Source organism: Pristiophorus japonicus, chromosome 23, assembly GCF_044704955.1.
Source record: "Pristiophorus japonicus isolate sPriJap1 chromosome 23, sPriJap1.hap1, whole genome shotgun sequence".
NCBI lineage: Eukaryota > Metazoa > Chordata > Chondrichthyes > Pristiophoridae > Pristiophorus > Pristiophorus japonicus.
In genome coordinates, this window is record NC_091999.1 from 23,333,436 (window position 1) to 23,353,545 (window position 20,110).

The following is a 20,110-nucleotide window of genomic DNA, read 5'->3' on the forward strand; positions in this document are numbered from 1 at the left end:
AGTTCTGGTCAACCTTCATCACTCACGAGTTCGACTCAGATATTGAGGGTTGGCCTCAATTCTGGGACATCAATAATAACTTTCAAAACCAGCAATGTTCAAAGGGAACATTTTCTGGTGTTTTGGGGCAGGTGCAGAGAGTGGGTCTTTCAGTGAATTGGACAGGCTCGATGGGCCGAATGGTCTCATTCTGTGCTGTGTGATTCCCTGAAATGGTGAGAGTCAGGGAGCGAGCGGTCAGGGAGAGCCCATCACCAAAACAGGGAGATATTACAGATATATAGGGAGGGTCAGAGTGTATAAAGAGGTGACGAGAGCACAGACACCCAGAATCAGTACCTTCAGGGGAGGGGAACCAGTGAGTGCAGAACTGAACCCAGCCAGAGTCAGTGCTTTCAGGGGAGGGGAACCAGTGAGGGTCGAACTGAACAAAGCCAGAGTCAGTACTTTCAGGGAGGAGGTACAGAGGTTTCGTGAGAGTGTTCCAGAGCTTGGGGCCTCGGCAACAGAAGACAAAGCCACCAATAGTTGAGCGATTATAATCAGGGATGCTCAGCAGTGAGTCACATTCTGCACTGGGGGAGTCGGGTGGTGGCTTCAGGCTTTAAAATTCTCATCCTCTTGTTCAAATCCCTCCAAGGCCTCGCCCCTCCCTATCTCTGTAACCTCCTCCAGCCCGCCAATCCTCTTAATAAGGAGAAACAATTTTCAGTGTCAGAAAGTTCAGTAACCAGAGGCACAGATTGAATGTGATTGGTAAATGAACCAGATGCTACATGAGGGGACTAATGAAGCAGCGAGATGTTCTGGCCTGGAACGCACTGCTTGTTCGGGTGGTGGAAGCAGATTCACTTGTAACTTTCGAAAGAGATAAAAATGAGTTGAAAAAAGTTTCAGCGTTATGGGGCAAGAGTAGGACAGGAGTCCCCTGAGTGCATCTCGCTCACTAACCGGTTTTCAGTTCTGGATACTGATGAGGGCGATGATTTCTCTGGGGAGTACAGCCAGAAACATGTCCACGACACCGTGGGTGGCTCAGCTGCACAGGGCGGGGAGGAAGAAGAGTGGAAGAGCATTAGTGCTGGTGCATTTGATAGTTAGGGGAACAAAAAAGCGCTTCTGCAGGCACAGACATGATTCCAGGATGGTATGTTGCCTCCCTGGTGCCAGGGTCAAGGATGTCACTGAGCGGCTGCAGGACATTGTTGAGGGGGGAGGATGAACATCCAGATGTTGTGGTCCATATCGGGACCAATGACATCGGTAGAAAGAGGGATGAGATCCTGCAGGCAGATTTTAGGGAGCTAGGAAAGAGATTAAAAAACAGGACCTCAAAGGTAGTAATGTCCGGATTACTCCCGGTGCCACGTGCTGGTGAGTACAGAAATAAGAGGATGGAGCAGATGAATGTTTGGCTGGAGTTTGGTGCAGGAGGGAGGGCTTTAGAATCCTGAGGCATTGAGAGCGTTTCTGGGGGAGGTGGGACCAGTACAAGCCGGACAGGTTGCACCTCAACAGGACCGGACAATATCCTCACTGGGGCTTTTGCTAATGTTTGGAAGGCAGAGGAAACAAAGGCTAGAAAATAGACAATAAGGGAGTTTGGCAGGGCTAAATGCCAGTGCCAGTGTGTTTCAATGAGATCACCTCTCATTCATCTAAACTCCGGAAGAGTATAGCCCCTTCTACACAAACTCTCATCATAAGACAGTCCTCTCATCACAGGAATCAATCTAGAAATACTTCAATGCCAGTGCAAGGAGTCTGGGGATTGAGGCAGATAAGCTGAGGGCACAGACAGACATATGGGGGTATGATATTGTAACTATTCGTGAAACACGGCTAAAAGAATGCAGGAATGGCAGCTCAACATTCCTGGTCACAGGGTTTTAAGACAAGATAGAGACGGGATAAAAAAAAAGGCGGGCACATCGCAGTGTTTATTAAAGAAACAATTCCAGCTGTGGGGAGGGATGATATGTTTGAAGGATCATCAAATGAGGCCACATGGGAGAAGTGAAGAACAAAAAAAGGGCGATCACACTGCTGGGGATGTACTATAGACCCCCAAACAGTCAGAGGGAGACAAAAGAGCAAATATGTCGGCACATTTCTGATACGTGCAAACATAATAGGGCAGTAATAGTCGGGGATTTCAACTACCCAAATATTAACTGTGATAGAATTAGTATGAATGATATAGAAGGAGCAGAATTCATAAAATGCATTCAGGAGAACATTTTTAGCCATTACGTAGCAAGCCCAACAAGAGAGGGGGTGGTTTTGGACTTGGGTTTAATGAATGAAGCTTGGGCAGGTGGAAGGGGTGTCAGTGGGAGAGCATTTTGGTGCTGGTGATCACAATTCAGTTAGATTCAGGGTCGTTATGGAAAAGGACAAAGATGGACCAGAAATAAAAGTTCTCAATTGGCATAAAGCTAATTTTACTAAGCAGAGATGTGATTTAACCAAAGTGGACTGGAAACAGCTACTTGAAGGTAAATTAGTATCAGAGCAGTAGGAGGCATTCAAGGAGGAGATAGCGAAGATTCAGAGCTAGTATGTTCCCTTAAGATAAAGGGTGGGACTAATAAATCTAGAGCCCCTTACATGTCAATATTAGAATATCAGAGATAGGAGCAGGAGTAGGTTATACGGCCTCTCGAGCCTGCTCCGATATTCAATAAGATCATTGCCCTCAACTCCACTTTCCCACCTGATCTCCATATCCCTTGATTCCTCGAGAGTCCAAAAATCTATCTATCTCAGCCTTGAATAGACTGAGCATCCACAGCCCTCCAAAGAATTCCATAGATTCACAAACCTCTGAGTGAAGACATTTCTCATCTCTGTCTTAAATGGCCTCCCCCTTATCTTGAGCCCCCGAGTTCTAGTCACTCCAGGCCGGGGGAATCGAGCTCTCAGCATCTACCCTGTCAATACCCTTCAGAATCTTGTATGTTTCAATGGGATCCCCTCTCATTCTTCTAAACTCCAGAGAGTATAGGTCCATTCTACACAATGTCTCATCGTAAGACAGCTCTCTCATCCCAGGAATCAATCTTGTGAACCTCCATTGCACCGTCTTCAAGGCAAGTGTATATTTCCTTAGATAAGGAGACCGAAACTGCCCAGTACTCCAGGTGTGGTCTCACCAAGGCCCTGTACAATTGTAGCAATAGATCCTTACTCTTATACTCCACCCCCTCACTGCTTGCTGTACCTGCATGCTCGCTTTCTATGTTTCTTGCACAAGGACACCCAAATCTCTCTCAACACCAAGATTTAAAGTTTCTCACCATTTAAAAGATATTCTGTTTTTCTATTCTTCCTACCAAGGTGAATAACCTCACATTTCCGGACATTATGCTCAATCTGCCACCTTACTGCCCATTCACATCGTCTGTCTATATATCTTTGCACTCTTGTGTTCTGCTCACAGCTTACTGTCTCACCTAGCTTTGTATCGTCAGCAAATATTACACTCGGTCCCTTTATCTAGGTCATTAATATAGATTGTAAATAGCTGAGGACCCAGCACTGACCCTTGCTTCACGGTAGAAGACACTAAAAACCTCTCCTTTTTTAAATAGGGGCGTTACATTTGCGGTTTTCCAATCTGGTGGGACTGCCCCAGAATCCAGGGAATTTTGGGAGATTAAAACCAATGCATCCACTATCTCTGCAGCCATTTCTCTTAATACCCTGGGATGTAAGGCATCAGGTCCAGGGGACTTGTCCGCCTTTAGTCCCATTATTTTACCTAGTACCACTTCATTAGTGATAGTGATTGTATTAAGTTCCTCCCTACCTATAGCCCCTTGATTATCCACTTTTGGGATGTTTTTAGTGTCTTCTACCGTGAAGACCGATACAAAATATTTGTTCAACGTCTCTGCCATTTCCCTGTTCTCCATTATTAATTCCCCAGTCTCATCCTCCAGGGGACCAACATTTACTTTAGCCACTCTTTTCCTTTTTAACACTCTTTAAAATGTGCCTCTTTGACCCCCGGTGTCAAATTCTATCTGATAATGCTCCTGTGAAGCACCAGGGGCCATTTTACAGAGTTATTTCAAGGCTGAGATAGATACATTTTTGGTGTTTGGGGAATCGAGGGATATGGAGATCGGGCGGGAAAGTGGAGTTGAGGTTGGTGATCAGTCATGATGTTATTGAATGGTGGAGCAGGCTCGAGGGGCCGTATGGCCTACTCCTGCTCATAACTCTTATGTTCTTAAAGGTGCTATATAAATGAAAGTTGTTGTTGTTTATAAAGGAAGGATAAATGGTGGTGGGTCAGGGAGAGCATTTGATCAGAACTGGGAGATATGGCAGATGGACAGCTTATAGGGAGCGATAGAGTGAGCGAAAGGAGAGAGAGAGAGAGACCATGTACACAAGAAATGAACTGTAAAGTTGGGTGGGGAAGAGGAGGTGGGGAAGTGACAGCAGACAAAAGGAGGCACAATAGGAGAAGGGAGAGTAATAAAAGACATATAGAAAATAAAAACACTTGCATTTATTTCGCACCTTTCACCACCACCAGATGCTCCAAAGCCCTTTACAGTCAATTAAGTTATTTTTGAAGCGTAGTCACTATCGTAATGTAGGAAACGCAGCAACCAATTTACAATGTGATAATGACCAGATAATCTGCTTCACTGATGCTAAGGGAAAATATTGGCCAGGACATCGGGGATAACTCCCCTGTTCTGCTTGAAATATTGCAATGGGACCTTTTACGTCCACCTGAGGGAGCAGACGGGGCCTCGGTTCAACATCTTATCCAAAGGACAGCACCTCCGACAGTACAGCAGTCCCTCAGCACTGCACTGGAGCATCAGCAGAGATTTCTGTGTTCATGTCTCTGGAGTGCGACATCAACTCACAACCTTGTGACCCAGAGGCAAGTGTGTTGCGCACTGAGTCACAGCTGACACAAATACTGACATAGTTAGAGCAGGTTAGTTCAGTTGGAGATGTGAGATGATGCATTTATCAATGCTTAGATATTTTGTCTATTCCTCAAAATCAGTAACATTTTGGAATGTTCAGGTCAAGGTTCACAGATTAACAATAAGAAATAGGAGCAGGAGTAGGCCATTGTATCCCTCGAGCCTGCTCTGCCATTCAATAAAATCATGGTTGATGTGATCTTGACCTCAACTCCACTTTCCTGCCTGCTCCCCATAACTCTTGACTCCCCTATTATGCAAAGATCTGTCTATCTCCGCTTTAAATATATTGACTGATTCAGCCTCCACAGCTCTCTGGGGTAGAGAATTCCAAAGATTCACGACCCTCAGAGAAGAAATTCCTCCGCATCTCCGTTTTAAATGGGCGATCCCTTATTCTAAAACTATGCACCCTAGTTCTAGATTCCCCCACGAGGTGAAACATCCTCTCTGCATCTACCCTGTCAAGCCCCCTCAGAATCTTACACGTTTCAATAAGTTCACCTCTCAATCTTCGAAACTGCAATGAGTACAATCCCAACATGCTCAATCTTACTTCATAAGACAACCCCTTCATCTCAGGAATCAACCTCGTGAGCTTCTCTGAACTGCCTCCAATGCAAGTATATCCTCCTTAAATAAGGAGACCAAAACTGTACGCATACTCCAGGTGTGGTCTCACGATCACCCTGCACAGTTGTAGCAAGACTTCTCTACTTTTATACTCCATTCCTCTTCAATAAAGGCCAACATTCCATTTGCCTTCCTGATTACTTGCTGTACCTGCATGCTAACTTTTTGTGTTTCATGCACAAGGACCCCCAGATCCCCTCTGTCCCGCAGCATTTTGTAGTCGCCATTTAAATAATAATTTGCTTTTTTATTCTTCCAACCAAAGTGCATAACCTCACATTTTCCCTCATTATACTCCATCTGCCAAATTTTTGCCCACTCACTGAGCCTGTCCATAATCCTTTGCTGAATCTTTGTGTACTCCTCACAACTTGCTTTCCCACCTATCTTTGTATCAGCAGCATATTTGGCTGCAGTGCACTCCGTCCCTTCATCCAAGTCATTAATATAGGTTGTAATTAATTGAGGCCCCAGCACTGATCCCTGTGGCACCCCACTAGTTACAGTTTGCCAACCTGAAAATGACCCATTTTTCCGACTCTATGTTTTCTGTTAGTTAGCCAATCCAAAATTTATGCTAATATATTACCCCCAACCCCGTGAGCTCTTATATTGTGCAGTAACCTTTTATCTGGCACCTTATCGAATGCCTTCTGGAAATGCAAATACACCACTGCTACTGGTTCCTCTTCATCCACCGTGCTCGTTACATCCTCAAAGAACTCGAGCAAGTTTGTCAAACGTGATTTGCCTTTCATAAAACCATGCCGTCTCTGCTTGACTATTATGATTTTCTAAATGTCCTGCTACTATTTCCTTCATAATGGACTCCAGCATTTTCCCAATGATAGATGTTAGGCTAACTGTTCTATAGTTTCCTGCTTTCTGTCTCCCTCCCTCCCTTGTTGAATTGGGGTGTTGCATTTTAGGTTTCCCAATCCACTGGGACCTTGCCAGAATCCAGGGAATTTTGGTCGATTACAACCAATCCATCCACTTTCTCTGCAGCCACTTCTTTTAAGACCCCAGGATGCAGGCCATCAAGTCCAGGGGATGTCCAACTTTAGTCACAATAGTTTGTCTGGTACTTTTTCTCTTGTGAAAGTGATTGTTTTAAGTTCCTCGCTCCCTGTGACCCCTTGATTATCTATTATTATTGGGATGCTTTTAGTGTCTTCCACCGTGAAGACCATACAAAATATTTGTTTAAAGTCTCCGTCATTTCCCTGTTTCTCATTATTAATTCCCCGTCTCATCCTCCAAGGGACTAAAGTTTAGTTTACCTATCTCTTCCTTTTTATATATCTGTAGAAGCTTTGACTGTATTTATATTTCTTGCCAGTTTACTCAAAATCTACCTTCTCCCTCTTTATCATTTTTATTAAGACAATAGTTAAAACCACACCGCAGAAGGAAAGAATGTTCCATAGAAACTAGAATTGTCTCTTCTGAATTTCGATTCTGTACTTACTTTTGTAAACTCCTTTTGCAGGGTGTTAGAAGGGGAGGATTTGAAGGAGGGAAACTCAAACTAAACGTCACGTCAAGATCAGATAGAGTCACTCGATTCATCAGGACTTGAATATCATCAGCCTTTAAATGTGGAAGTAGAAATGTTTTTTTGTTTTGTCTGTGGGTAAAGATTACAAACATCAATGTGACTAAAATTGCAGAGACCCACACACCCGAGTGAGAGTGTATCAGTGCACTGATTGTGGAAAGAGCTTTAACCAGTTACACAGCCTGAAAAACCATTGCACCATTCACAGCGGGGAGAAACAGTAAACGTGTTGTGTGTGGAGGAGGCTTCAACTGATCGTCCAACCTGGAGAGACGGAAGCACACCCGCACCACGGAGAAACCGTGGAAATGTGGGGACTGTGGGAAGGGATTCAGCTGCCCGTATGCGCTGCAAGTTCATCAACACAGTCACACTGGGGAGAGGCCGTTCACCTGCCCAATGTGGGGGAAGCCATTCATTCAGTCATCCAGCCTGGTGAAACACCAGCTTGTTCACACTGGGGAGAGGCCTTTCACCTGCTTTGAATGTGGTAGGGATTCACTCAGTCATCCATCCTGCTGATACACTAGCGAGTTCACATTGGGGAGAGGCCATTCACCTGCTCTGAGTGTGGGAAGGGATTCAGTGTGTCATCCCACCTGCTGACAAACCAGCGGGTTCACACTGGCGAGATGCCGTTCACCTGCTCGGAGTGTGCGAAGCGATTCACTGTGTCATCCCACCTGCTGAGACACCTGCAAGTTCACAAGTGACTGCAGGGGTTGGATTCTGCTATCATTGCAGCTGTTAATCACATCCCGACTGAATCGTGTCCATTACGACAGTTGAAGTTAGTTTCTGATGATAATAACCCTATAATTGGGCTGGAATATAATATTTTGATGTTTCAGTAACAGAGTGTGTCGATATTTAATGTTCCAAGATAAGAGGAGACTAATTGATGTCCTGTTACTGACTGCACCATTTCGGCGCCTTTTCTCCTTTCTAACTCTGGATTATTTCAGTTCTCATACCTTCGGTTACTCTCGTGGACAAATGCCAGTTCCCCTTCCCTTCCAGAGTGCCTCTCCTAGCCTTGGCATTGAGGAAAGGTGTCGGTAACATGCCTGGGATCACTGAACACAAAACCCAGTCTGTGAATCACTTTCAGATACTGGACTTAGTGTCTGTCCAACAGCATCTCTCTCACCTTCGATGTGTGAATGGAGCATCACGCCTGCAAACCTGGGTTCAATTTAAATTTGAATCCACTCAGGAAATGTATTTAAGAGAATACAGATCACATCAAATAATTGCCAACGGTTTCGAGTCAACAAGATGAACAAGTAAATACATCCCTGCCCAATATTCCAGCTCCACATTCACAGGAGAAAGTCTGTTATCAAACTCCTCGAGTAGACAGAATAGAGAACGATGCTGACTCTAAGAATATCTACCATCTGTTGCAAATATATTTCAAATCCTGACTGATACAACCTGGCATTTTCCTTTCAGTTGAAGTGCATGGAAGATGAGAGGGGACTTGGCATAGGGAACTTGGTTAATTCAGCTTCTGAAAGGTGTTCATGTTTAGTTCATTCCATATCGGGGAAAATATGGTTGTTATCATTAGAGAGAGATTTCACTGAGCAACAGTTGGTGTTTGCACCCAACTGGCTGTGGATATTTTCATCATAGAATGTTTAGATTAGAAATATTATAGCACCAGATAAGCAGTGTTATACTCTGAAAGGAGCAACATGGCTGTAGCATTGACGGGGAAGGAGGTGATCTGTATAAAGAATTCGAAGGGGTAAGCTGCAGGACAAGTTATAACGAACCACAGAAGGCTGAAAACCAAGGGTGGGATAGGTGTATTGCTTGAAAAAGAAGGAATACAACTAAAGGGAGAGTGTACCCCAGCGTTCGTTAGAGGAAATATACGGCGTATGACTTGAAGTGTGACATAGTAATAACACAGTGAAGCTGGTATTGATCGTTGTGTAGTGTAAGCAAGAAGGAATTCAAGCTAAAAAGTGGGGTGGGACCCCAGGATCCTAGGAAAACTGGCCAGTGGGATAAAATGCAAGCTAAAATAAATGGAAAATTGTTAAACGAAAAGAAAAATGTTGGAAAAGCAAATTGAATTTACAAAGGACAGTTAGTTTTTACCAAAAGATACAAATGCGAACTTGAAAGCTGCAGCAGCTTGAAAGAGAAACAAAGATGTTGAGGAAAATGGACTGGAGGAAGATCATCAAATTACAAAAACGAATTTGAAGAAATGGGATTTAAATTGGCTGTGAAAAAGATATTGGTTTAAATATAAAAACTTACGAGTTAAACCCGACAAAGCTTTGTGCTGAGAAAGAGAAACAACGATGTCTAACTATGGACTGGAGTAAGGTCATCAAAAAATGATTAAGTTCCGATTCAAAAGGGGGAAAAGTAGTAAGCTAGGCGAACTCAGCACAGAAAGAAAAAACTGGGAGTTACAGAATTCTTAAAAAAGATGGACCGGCTACGAAGATTAGATTTTGTGCCGAGAGAAATAAAACACAAGATTTGCTCAGTGAACGGGATCGTAAAAAAACCAAACTGCTGGAATGTATGTAGATTGCGTGGAAATTGGATTTCTGTAAACAGAATAGCTATTAAAAATGTGTGGTCTCGCTTTAAATCAATGAAAAACTCGTTGGCAAGTATTTGAATTGGATGTGTAGAGAAATTGGAGTTTAATCTAAAATGCTGCCTTTCCTGATGAAAAGGTTTTATTATGACAACTTTACTAATAATTTCTGCTATTTTAACGGATTCCTAATTTCTTATCAAGTTTTGAAAGCACAAAGACTTGGGGAAATATTTTCAGATGAATACCCGAAGTCACGTAATTACGTCAGACCTTCTTACAAACCTGTAGTGGAATTAACCCATTCCATTGACAGCTGTTTTATTTATACTGGACATTATCAGTTTGGATTTCTTAATAAAAGAAAGAAGACTCACCCGACAGACAGAGGACATGGTGGGATAGTCAGAATAAAAATAAAATGAAGAAAGGCGATGCAATAATACTTGCCTGCTACAGAGGAGAGATAGATACTCAAACAAAACAAAAGTTAGCAGCCCGTCTGCCTGTGGACTGCAAATTTACAGAGCGACCTTCCTCACCCCGACCCTTTCGGCCCAGCAGACCATGCTAGAGTTTACTCCATCATCATGTCCTGATCTTAAACGGAGTGCACAAAGAGAGTGGTCAACATGGGAACGTAGGGAAAGTGAGATTCGGTGGTAAGTCCGTGGTGAGTCTAGCTGAGTATTAGCTGTAAGAAGGGAAATTTAGATTAACGTTTTGAATTGAACTTAGAACTTTAAATACAGAAATTAGCAGAAACTGCCTGTTAGTAGTAGTTAACCACCAGTCAGCTGTAAGTGTTAGTCTGAAATATGTGCTAATTACTGCCAGCAATGGGCATGGAGCTGAGACAGCACTTGTAATTTGTGTGTGGCTCCAAAGATATAAAACTAAACACTGACTTGTGATTCTCAGTGTGTTCTGCACAGTGATATTAAACGGAATTTGGTGAGAGTTTGAATGGGAACAGTGGTTGAAGGAGGTGCTGCTTTGGCCTCCAAATTACAGCCGGTCGATGAACGTTTGGTGAGTATTACCTTTTTTCTCGAAGCTTGGTCTACACTAAGACCTGGGAGAAATAACAATACTTTATTAAATTAATAATTTAACTATAATTACTAATTAATTAATATCATTATAAATAACCATTGAATAAAAACTAAGTAATTAAATTAATTCAGTGTGTAAATAAGCAAATAAATTTATAAAAAAATAACTAAAGATGGCACGGTAGGCAATGAGTCGAGACTGTAGTGTGTATGAGTTTGTGGACATCAAATCTGTCCCACTTTCCCACATCTGCAGGAAATGTCTCTGCTTTATTCACTCTGGCTCAGCGCAATTGGGCTGGAGTGCGAGTTTGACACACTCTGAAACACACAGGATAAGTGATATAATCCAGAAAACAGTCACATCCCACAGAAAAACGCAGGTTCAGGAAAGTCCGTGGTTGATTGGGTGCCGTGTAGCGATAACTGAGGAGAGGCTGAGAATGAGATACTGCTCCTGCCCAACGATAAGGATAAAGATTGCATGGAGGACATCCACAATACATACCAAGGTACGTCGCTCATAAGGTTGTCCACAGGCAGAGATAGGAAGAAATATTAAACAATTACATTGCATTAGTATTTATCAGGGAGTCAACACAGGTGGACATGACATTGGATGATATTAGAAATGAAATAAATGCATTTAAAATAACAAGAGGGAAAATATTATATAAACTAATCAAACCGAAATTGGATAAAATGCCGGCTTCGGACAAATTACATCGAGGGAAGAGATAGCAGAGGCATTAATAAACATATTTAATACTTCGTTAGAATAAAGTGCAGTGCCGGAGGATTGGCAGATACCTAATGTAATACCTATTTTTAAGAAGGGAGGTAGAACGTGTCTGAGGAACTATAGTCCAGTCAACTTAACATCGTTGGGAGGAAAAATAATGGATTCCCTACTAAAGGAGAAGGTGGAAGAACAACTAGAAACCAAAAATGAATAGTCAGCATGGATTATAAAAGGGAAAGTCTTGAATTGACCAAATTCTTTGAATTTTTCGAAGAAGTAACAGATAGCGTAAACTAACGTAATGTAGTAGATGTAATTTATCTAGATTTCCAAAAGCCTTCGATAAGATACCCCATAATAGATTGAAAGGGCAGAACAAAAATTGTAATTACAATTAATAATAATAATTGGGATGTTTTAAAATGGAGTTAGCTGATTTTTAAAATGTATCCCACAGCCTGTTTTTCAATCAATGGGAAGCATGTGTGGGATGCCTTCCGCAGAGGGTCAGATGTTCCAATGCGTAGACCAAAGGCCTTGGGAGCTGGGCACAGACACAGATAACATCGAATTTGAATTCTGTAATACGATACAAGTTAAATAAAAAGAATCATAACAACACGTATCCTGAATTACTAATTAAACATACAGAGGCCAGATTGGAGGAAGCAACCTACCAGATAATCATGTATTAATCAATCAGCACGTATTAATTGTAACTTGCGTAATTAAGTAAGACTATAATCTGAAACTTTATAAAATAAGATGTCTCTGGCAGTTTCTCTGAGCATTCCTTCAAGGGTAGCTCACCTGCCAGCTTGTATCTCCGAGTGGTGGTTTGAAGTTAACTCTAACAACGTGGCGCAGTCAACAGGATCTACTCGACGGGCAGATTAGACTCAAAAAGCCAAACCAACCGAATAACGAGTGAGTAGAGAATTACCTTGAGAAATTCTCCTCGCAAAGTAACCAGATATCCAACGAATCTGAGGAAGAGCCAGAAAATCCAGTTGAGGGGCGCGTCAGGACAATGTAAATAAGTACTGTAAGTGTTGGGACAATAAGTACGCATACGGGATATCGGGGAAAAAGCCTCAGTGTAAATATTTCCGCATAATTAAAGGTGGAAAAACAGCACTAGTTAAAAAGCATTGGTGTAAAAAGTTCTGCTTAAGTAAAGATGGTAAAACAGGAACTGGGGAAAAAGCCCCAATGTCTGAAATGGCAAAGGAATCTGCCAAGGCACTTGGAGGGCTTCGGTATAAACTACCAGAAGAGTTTCTGAGAGATACATCTGAAAAGGTCATGGAGATGGTTAAGGCAGGATATGATGAAGGGAAAAAGATAATTTTAACAGCCGGAAAGATGAACAGAAAGATACCCGAAGGTGAGATGGACAGAGAAAGTGACAAAAGACAACAGGATGTAAGTATAAAAATAGATATAGATGACAGAAGGGAATGGACAGAGGAATTTGGCCCAAATTTGTATCCCACACTAACAGGGTTATGATTAGGACTGAGGAAAATAAAGGATTGATTGGGGGCCAGAAGGCTCGCTTAGTAGATATTTTTCGTAAGTCCATAACACAAAATGTTAGTGACTATCTTAAGTGAAGTATGGATCCAAAAATAGAGCCGGCCAAACAATAAGCTTTGTTGAATGAAGAGAGACTTTTGTGAATGTCTGTCTTTGAATGAAAGTGCTTGTGTGATTTTTGGCTGCGAAATATTTGAGGTGGGAATTAATGAATTTTTCAGGTGTCTGAAAGCCTGCTTCAGAAAGTGGTAGAGCTGTCTGTTGTTATGGCTCCACCCACTTTTTCAGAAAGAGTGATTTGTTTTAACCCTTTGCAGTGTTGTCCTGTATGAAGGAAGTTTTAAGAAAGTGTGAATCTAGATTTGAATTACATTTTAATTTAGAAACCCAGGTGTGGATTTATTCAGATGATATGTTATGGAGCTAGGAAATGCACAAAGGATAGGTTTGTTGAGCAAAAGATAAAAAATGTGTGGTCCCGATGGTTTAAAAAAAACATTTCGACACGCTCACTTGTCAAAAGAAAACATGTAATCATTGATTACATTTGTTTGAAAGACTATACATTTAGTCTAGGAATGAGATAAAGAACGGAGAAGGGAAATTGTAATGCCTTAAAAAAAGAATCCTGCGTGGGTGACTCAAGGCTGCGGTCTTGGGAAGTACGCCCCCATATTTCTTTGTGTAAAATCTTGATGCGAAAGCTTCGAGCTCAGTAAAAATATTTTTAAATAAAAGATTGGCATATTTGAATTGGGATTTTGAGATATTTGTGGTGATTCTCCTTGATAAACATTTTGGTTGTATTGGAAAATCTTGGGTTTGGAAGACTTTTAATAAAAGTAAACATACTGCGTCAGAAGCTGAAGCTTTAAATGATTACATTTATGAGATACTGTATCACAAAATTGCAGTTACAGCGCAAAAGATTCGAGTTTTTGATGTTCAGCTTCTAAAGCAGAAGTGAGGCACATAATTATAAAACAAGTAATTTGCATTCTGTGATCTGTGAATCACTATAAGCATAAATGATAAGTCCGATTAAAAAACAGTATTATCATATTTGACATTTCATAATCCAACAATAAATACAAATACCACAAAAAGGGAGCAGAAATTAGGATGGAAGCAGTGAAGAGTAAATTTTGTTGTGAAGATTTCAAGTACAACTATTTAAGAAAATACGCAACAAAATTAGATACATTTAAATTAAAAAGTTAAATCTGATCTCTTAAAAAAAAGAAATAAAAATATAATGTTTGGAAACAATGTAGAAATACCTTCAGGGATCAGGTCAAACTCCTGGGCAAGTGGGGAGCTATCTGCGAAATTGCAAAAGGAATTTTGAAAAAAATTAAATATTAAAATGGCAGGCTTTAGCAGTTTAGAACAAAGGAAAATATAAGTTGAACTTGTGACTTCAGATACGGTGGTTGAAGAACCATAGAAACTGAGACGTAAAGGCTTTGAAACTGGAACATTTGAGACAACAGAAAGCAGTTATCAAAGCCTTCGTGCTAGACTCTCTTCTAGTAATGAAAAATACATTTGAGATAATGGAAAGCAGGATGTAAACTAAATCCCAAAAAGGCACAAATCGGACAATTTGTGGTACAGTACCTGGGACACGAAATATCCCAAGGAAATCGGACCATGTCCAATGTCGGGAAGGAGGGCATTAGGATTATGCCCCGACCAAAACCAGTCTGAGGGGTTTGTAAGGTACTGGGGTTCTTTAGCTATTGTAGGAATTTTGTGCATAACCACAGCAATTGCAGAACCAATACAATGGCTAGTGAAAGGAAAATCCGGTTAAAATGGAAATGGTAAGACTCAAACTAAAACCTGGAATATCCAGGATGTGCTTTATCAACAGAATATAAACGTGATCATCACCGTCCTTCCGATTCTACAAGGACAAGCTGGAAGGCCGCCCCGAGGGGGCCCAGAAGCATTTAACCACAGCGGAGGGTACAACAACTACATAAAGCAGCCTCTAGGGGGCGGCATCTAAGTGTCGGGAGCGTTTGTCTTGAAGCCATAAGATAAGTGTGTAAAAAATTTTACCTGAATATTGTAAACCAGGGGAATTAACCTTGGGAAATAGTTAAACCTGGAACAGAAGTAATGTTGTTATTTGACAATGTGTAGCATGAAATGTTACCTGTGAGCATAAATTAATCAGCCAGAAAAAATAACCACAAGACTAAAGCTTTGTAAATACGATTGCTAGACACAATCCTGAGAATATCTAGCGACACATCAGGAGCAAGGGAGTAACACAAGAAGCTGAGACACAAAGAAGGAAGACAGAGGAGATATACAGCGAATGACGTATTAACTTTAAAGGGACATCTCTAGTAGTTGCACCAGATATACAGGCGATCCAGGCAGGTGTAGAAAGTTTGAGGGGAACAACGGAGTTACTAATCAGGAAACAGGCCAGGATTGGGATAGAATCTTCAGAGTTAGGAACTAAAACATCCCAAAAAAATGCTAGAGCGTGTAGCCGTATTTGAAGGCCATGCACGAAAAATTAACGAGCAAAATAAGCAGGAATTGAGAGGACGATGCCGAGGACAGGAAAAGAGACACATGTCATGCTGATGGGAGATGGATGATTGGTCAGGTGAGACACGATATGGATCAGATACAAACCGGGCGAGTTACAGGTACAATAAATAGCACCCAGTTGAAAGAAATGGCACAGCACACTGGGCCATTAGATGCATGCACCCTGAAACATAGAAACATAGAAACATAGAAAACGGTTGCAGAAATAGACCATTCGCCCCTTCGAGCCTGCACCAACATTCAATAAGATCATGGCTGATCATTCAACTCAGTACCCCTTTCCTGCTTTCGCTCCATATCCCTTGATCCCTTTACCTTAAGGGCCATATCCAACTCCCTCTTGAATATATCTGATGAACTGGCATCAACAACGTTCTGCAGAAGAGAATTCCACAGGTTAACAACTCTCTGAGTGAAGAAGTTTCTCCTCATCTCGGTCCTAAATGGCTTATTCCTTGTCCTTAGACTGTGACCACTGGATCTGAACTCCCCCAAAATCGGGAACATTCTTCCTGCATCGAGCTTGTCCAGTCCCATCAGAATTTTATATGTTTCTGAGGTCCCCTCTCAATCGTCTAAACTCCAGTGAATACAGACCCAGTCGATCCTATCTCTCCTCTGATGTCAGTCCTGCCATCCCGGAAATCAGTCTGGTGAACCTTCGCTGCACTCCCTCAATAGTAAGAACGTCCTTCCTCAGATTAGAACAAAACTGAATACATTATTCCAGGTGAGGCCTCACCTAGGCCCTGTACAGCTGCAACAACACCGCTCTGCTGCTATATTCAAATCCCCAAGATATGGGGCCAACATGCTATTTGCCTTCTTTCTGTCTGCTGCACCTGCATGCCAACCTTCAATGATTGATGTACCATGACACCCGGATCTCGTTGCACTTCCCCTTTGCCTAATCATCCGCCATTCAGATAACATTCTGCCTTCGTGTTTTTGCCACGAAAATGCATAACCTCACATTTATCGTTATTACACGACATCTGCCACGCAATTGCCCACTCACCTAACCTGTCCAAGTCACCCTGCAGCCACTTAGCATCCTCCTCACATATCACAACGCCATCCAGCATCATGTCATCTGCAAAATTGGAGATATTAGACACAATTCCTTCATCTAAGTCATTGATGTACATTGTAAATTGCTGGGGACCCAGCACTAAGCCATGCGGCACCCAACTAATCATTGCCCGCCATTGCGAAAAGAACCCGTTTATCCCGACTCTGTCAGCCAGTTCTCTATCCACATCAATACATTACCTCCAATGCCATGTGCTTTAATTTTGCACACCAACCTCTTGTGTGGGACCTTGTCAAAAGTCTTTTGTAAGTCCCACTACACCACATCCACTGGTTCTCCCTTGTCCGCTCTACTCGTTACATCCTCACAAAATTCTAAAAGATTTGTCAAGCATGATTTCCCTTTCATAAATTCATGCTGATTTGGACTGATCCTGATAGTGCTTTCCAAATGTGCTGCAATTTCATCTTTAATAATTGATTACAACATTTTCTCCACCACTGATGTCAGGCTAACTGGTCTGTAATTACCTGTTTTCTCTCTCCCTTCTTTTTCAAAATATAGTGTTACTTTCGCTACCCTCCAGTCCATACGAACTGATCGAGATTTGATGGACTGTTAGAAAATGATCACCAATGCATCCACTATTTCTCGGGCCAATTCCTTAAGTATTCTGGGATGCAGACCATCAGGCCCCGGGGATGTATCGGCCTTTAGTCCCATCAATTTTCCGAACAAAATTTCCCACAAATAAGGATTTCCTTCAGTTCCTGCTTCTCACTAGCCCCTCGGCCACGTACTATTTCCAGAAGGTTATGCGTGTCTTCCTTCGTGAATGCAGAGCCAATGTATTTGTTCAACTGGTCTACCATTTCTTTGTTCCCCATTATAAATTCACCTGAATCTGACTGCAAGGGACCTACGTTTGCCTTCACTAATCTTTTTCTCTTCACATATCTATAGAAGTTTTTATGTTCCCAGCAAGCTTCCTCTCATACTCTATTTTCCTCCTCCGAATGAAACCCTTTGTCCTCCTCTGCTGAAATCTAAATTTCTCCCCGTCCTCAGGTTGATGCTTTTTCTGACCAATTTATATGCCTCTTCTTTGGATTTAACACTATCCTTAATTTCCCTTGTTAACCACGGTTGAGCCACCTTTCCCGTTTTATTTTTTACTCCAGACAGGGATGTCCAATTGTTGAAGTTCCTCCATGTGATTTTAAATGTTTTCCATTGCCTATCTGCCATCAACCCTTTAAGTATCATTTCCCAGTCTATTCTAGCCAATTCATGTCTCATACCATCGAAGTTACCTTTCCTTAAGTTCAGGACCCCAGTCTCAGAATTAATTGTTTCACTCTCCACCTTAACAAATATTTCTACCTTATTATGGTTACTCTTCCCCAAGGGGCCTCACACAACAAGATTGCTAATTAGTCCTTTCTCATTACACGTCAACCAGTCTAGGATGGCCAGCCCTCCAGATGGTTCCTCGACATATTGGTCAAGTAAACTATCCCGAATACACTCCAGCAAATCCTCCTCCACCGTATTGCTACCAGTTTGGTTAATCCAATCTATATGTAGATTAAAGTCACCCATGATAACTTCTGTAGCTATATTGCACACATCCCTGCTTTCTTGTTTGATGCTGTCCCCAAACTCACTACTATTGTTTGGTGATACACAACTCCCACTAGCGTTTTCTTCCCTTTGATATTCCGCAGCTCCACCCACACAGAATCCAAGCGAATGTCCTTCCTTACTATTGGGTTAATTTCCTCCTCAACCAGCTGTGCCACCCCACCTCCTTTTCCTTTCTGTCTATCCTTCCTGATTGGTGAATATCCCTGGATGTTGCGTTCCCAGCCTTCGTCACCCTGGAGCCATTTCTCTGTGATGCCAATTACATCATATTCATTCATTGCTGCCTGTGCAGTTAATTTGTCCACCTTATTACGAATACTCCTCGCATTGAGGCACAGTGCCTTCAGGCTTGTTATCTTAACACACCTTGTCCCTTTATAATTTGGCTGCAATGTGGCCCTTTTTGATTTTTGCCTTGGGTTTCTCTGCCCTCCACCTTTACTTTTCAGCCCCCATTTTACTTCCCTCTGTCTCACTGCATAGGTTCCCATCCCACTGCCATATTAGTTTAACCCCTCCCCCTAACAACACGAGCAAACTCTCCCCCGTGGACATTGGTTCTGTCCAGGTGCAGAGCGTCTGGTTTGCACTGGTCCCAGCTCCCCCTGAACCAGTTCCAATTTCCCAGGAAATTGAATCCCTCCATTCTGCACCACACATTCATCTGAGCTATCCTGCGATTCCTACTCTGACTAGCAGGTGTCAGTGGTAGCTATCCTGAAATTGCTACCTTTTTGATGTTCTATTTGTTAACTTAGCTCCAGGATCCCTAAATTCAGCTCGTAATTCCTCAGACTCAAACACAAACACATTAAGAGCTCTCTTAAGACAGAGAGTGAGAGGCACAGAAACATTGCATAATCCCATTTCTTTGTCAGTTGAGAATGTTGTAAAGTTATCGACATGAACAGATTCAACAGAATACATTTGCGTATTACTGAGCAGGATGGGAGGAAATCGGATTTAATTTAAAGATTTACCAGGAGTGGGGTTCGAACCCACGCGGCTATACACCCATTGGATTTTACGCCCCACGCCTAAACCACTCGGCCATCCTGGTTTTGTCAGTATTCGGATTTTGTCTCTGTGAGAATCTGGACTGCAGCTCCACTCTCACAGACATCGGTTTTCAATGAGCATTTTCAAACATTTATAGTAATATTGACACAGGGGCAACTCTCCTATTCTTTTTCCAGTAATGCTCTGGGAACTTTCACATCTACCCGAGGGTGCAGACGGAGCTTCAATTTAACATTTCATCCGAAAGTCAACAGCTTCAACAATGCAAAATTGCCCAAGTACTGCATTTGAGCGTCAGCCAAGATTATATGTTCAAGTCTCAAGAGTTGGACTGACACACACAACCTCCTGATTCAGCCGAGAATGCTGCCACTGAACCAAAGCTCACATCCGTATTACTTTCCACAAGTCTTTTTCGAAAGTTCCAGGACATTTTGAAGCAATATTCAACATTTTGAAAAAGTTCCACACTCGTCAAGGTATTGAACCCCGACATCACGCGTGACAGGAAGGGATACTAACTACTACACTAACGAGGAACTGACGGGCATTTGTTTTGTCAGAGCAGGAATCGAGCTGTGAACAGAACTGGACACCATGAGAAGTCGACAGGCACTTTGAGAGACAGAGACTTCCGACAAACAGGGAGAGACAGACAGCGAGATAGAGACAACGCGAGACAGAAAGTATGAGACTGAGAAGGAGAGGCAGACTAAGTGAGAAAAAGACTCAAACACACACATATACAGAGATGTGTGTGTATGTGCTCTTTAAAGAGA

General features: G+C 42.2%; 1 non-coding gene and 1 pseudogene across 1 annotated transcript; one reads left to right on the forward strand and one right to left on the reverse strand.

Moving 5' to 3' along the window:
- LOC139235442 (Ig heavy chain C region-like) overlaps nt 1-20,110 on the forward strand; it is a 139,246-nt pseudogene that overhangs the window by 32,913 nt on the left and 86,223 nt on the right.
- Nucleotides 19,289-19,371, reverse strand: trnal-uaa (transfer RNA leucine (anticodon UAA)). Its single transcript has one exon. It is a non-coding gene; the product is annotated as a tRNA-Leu (tRNA).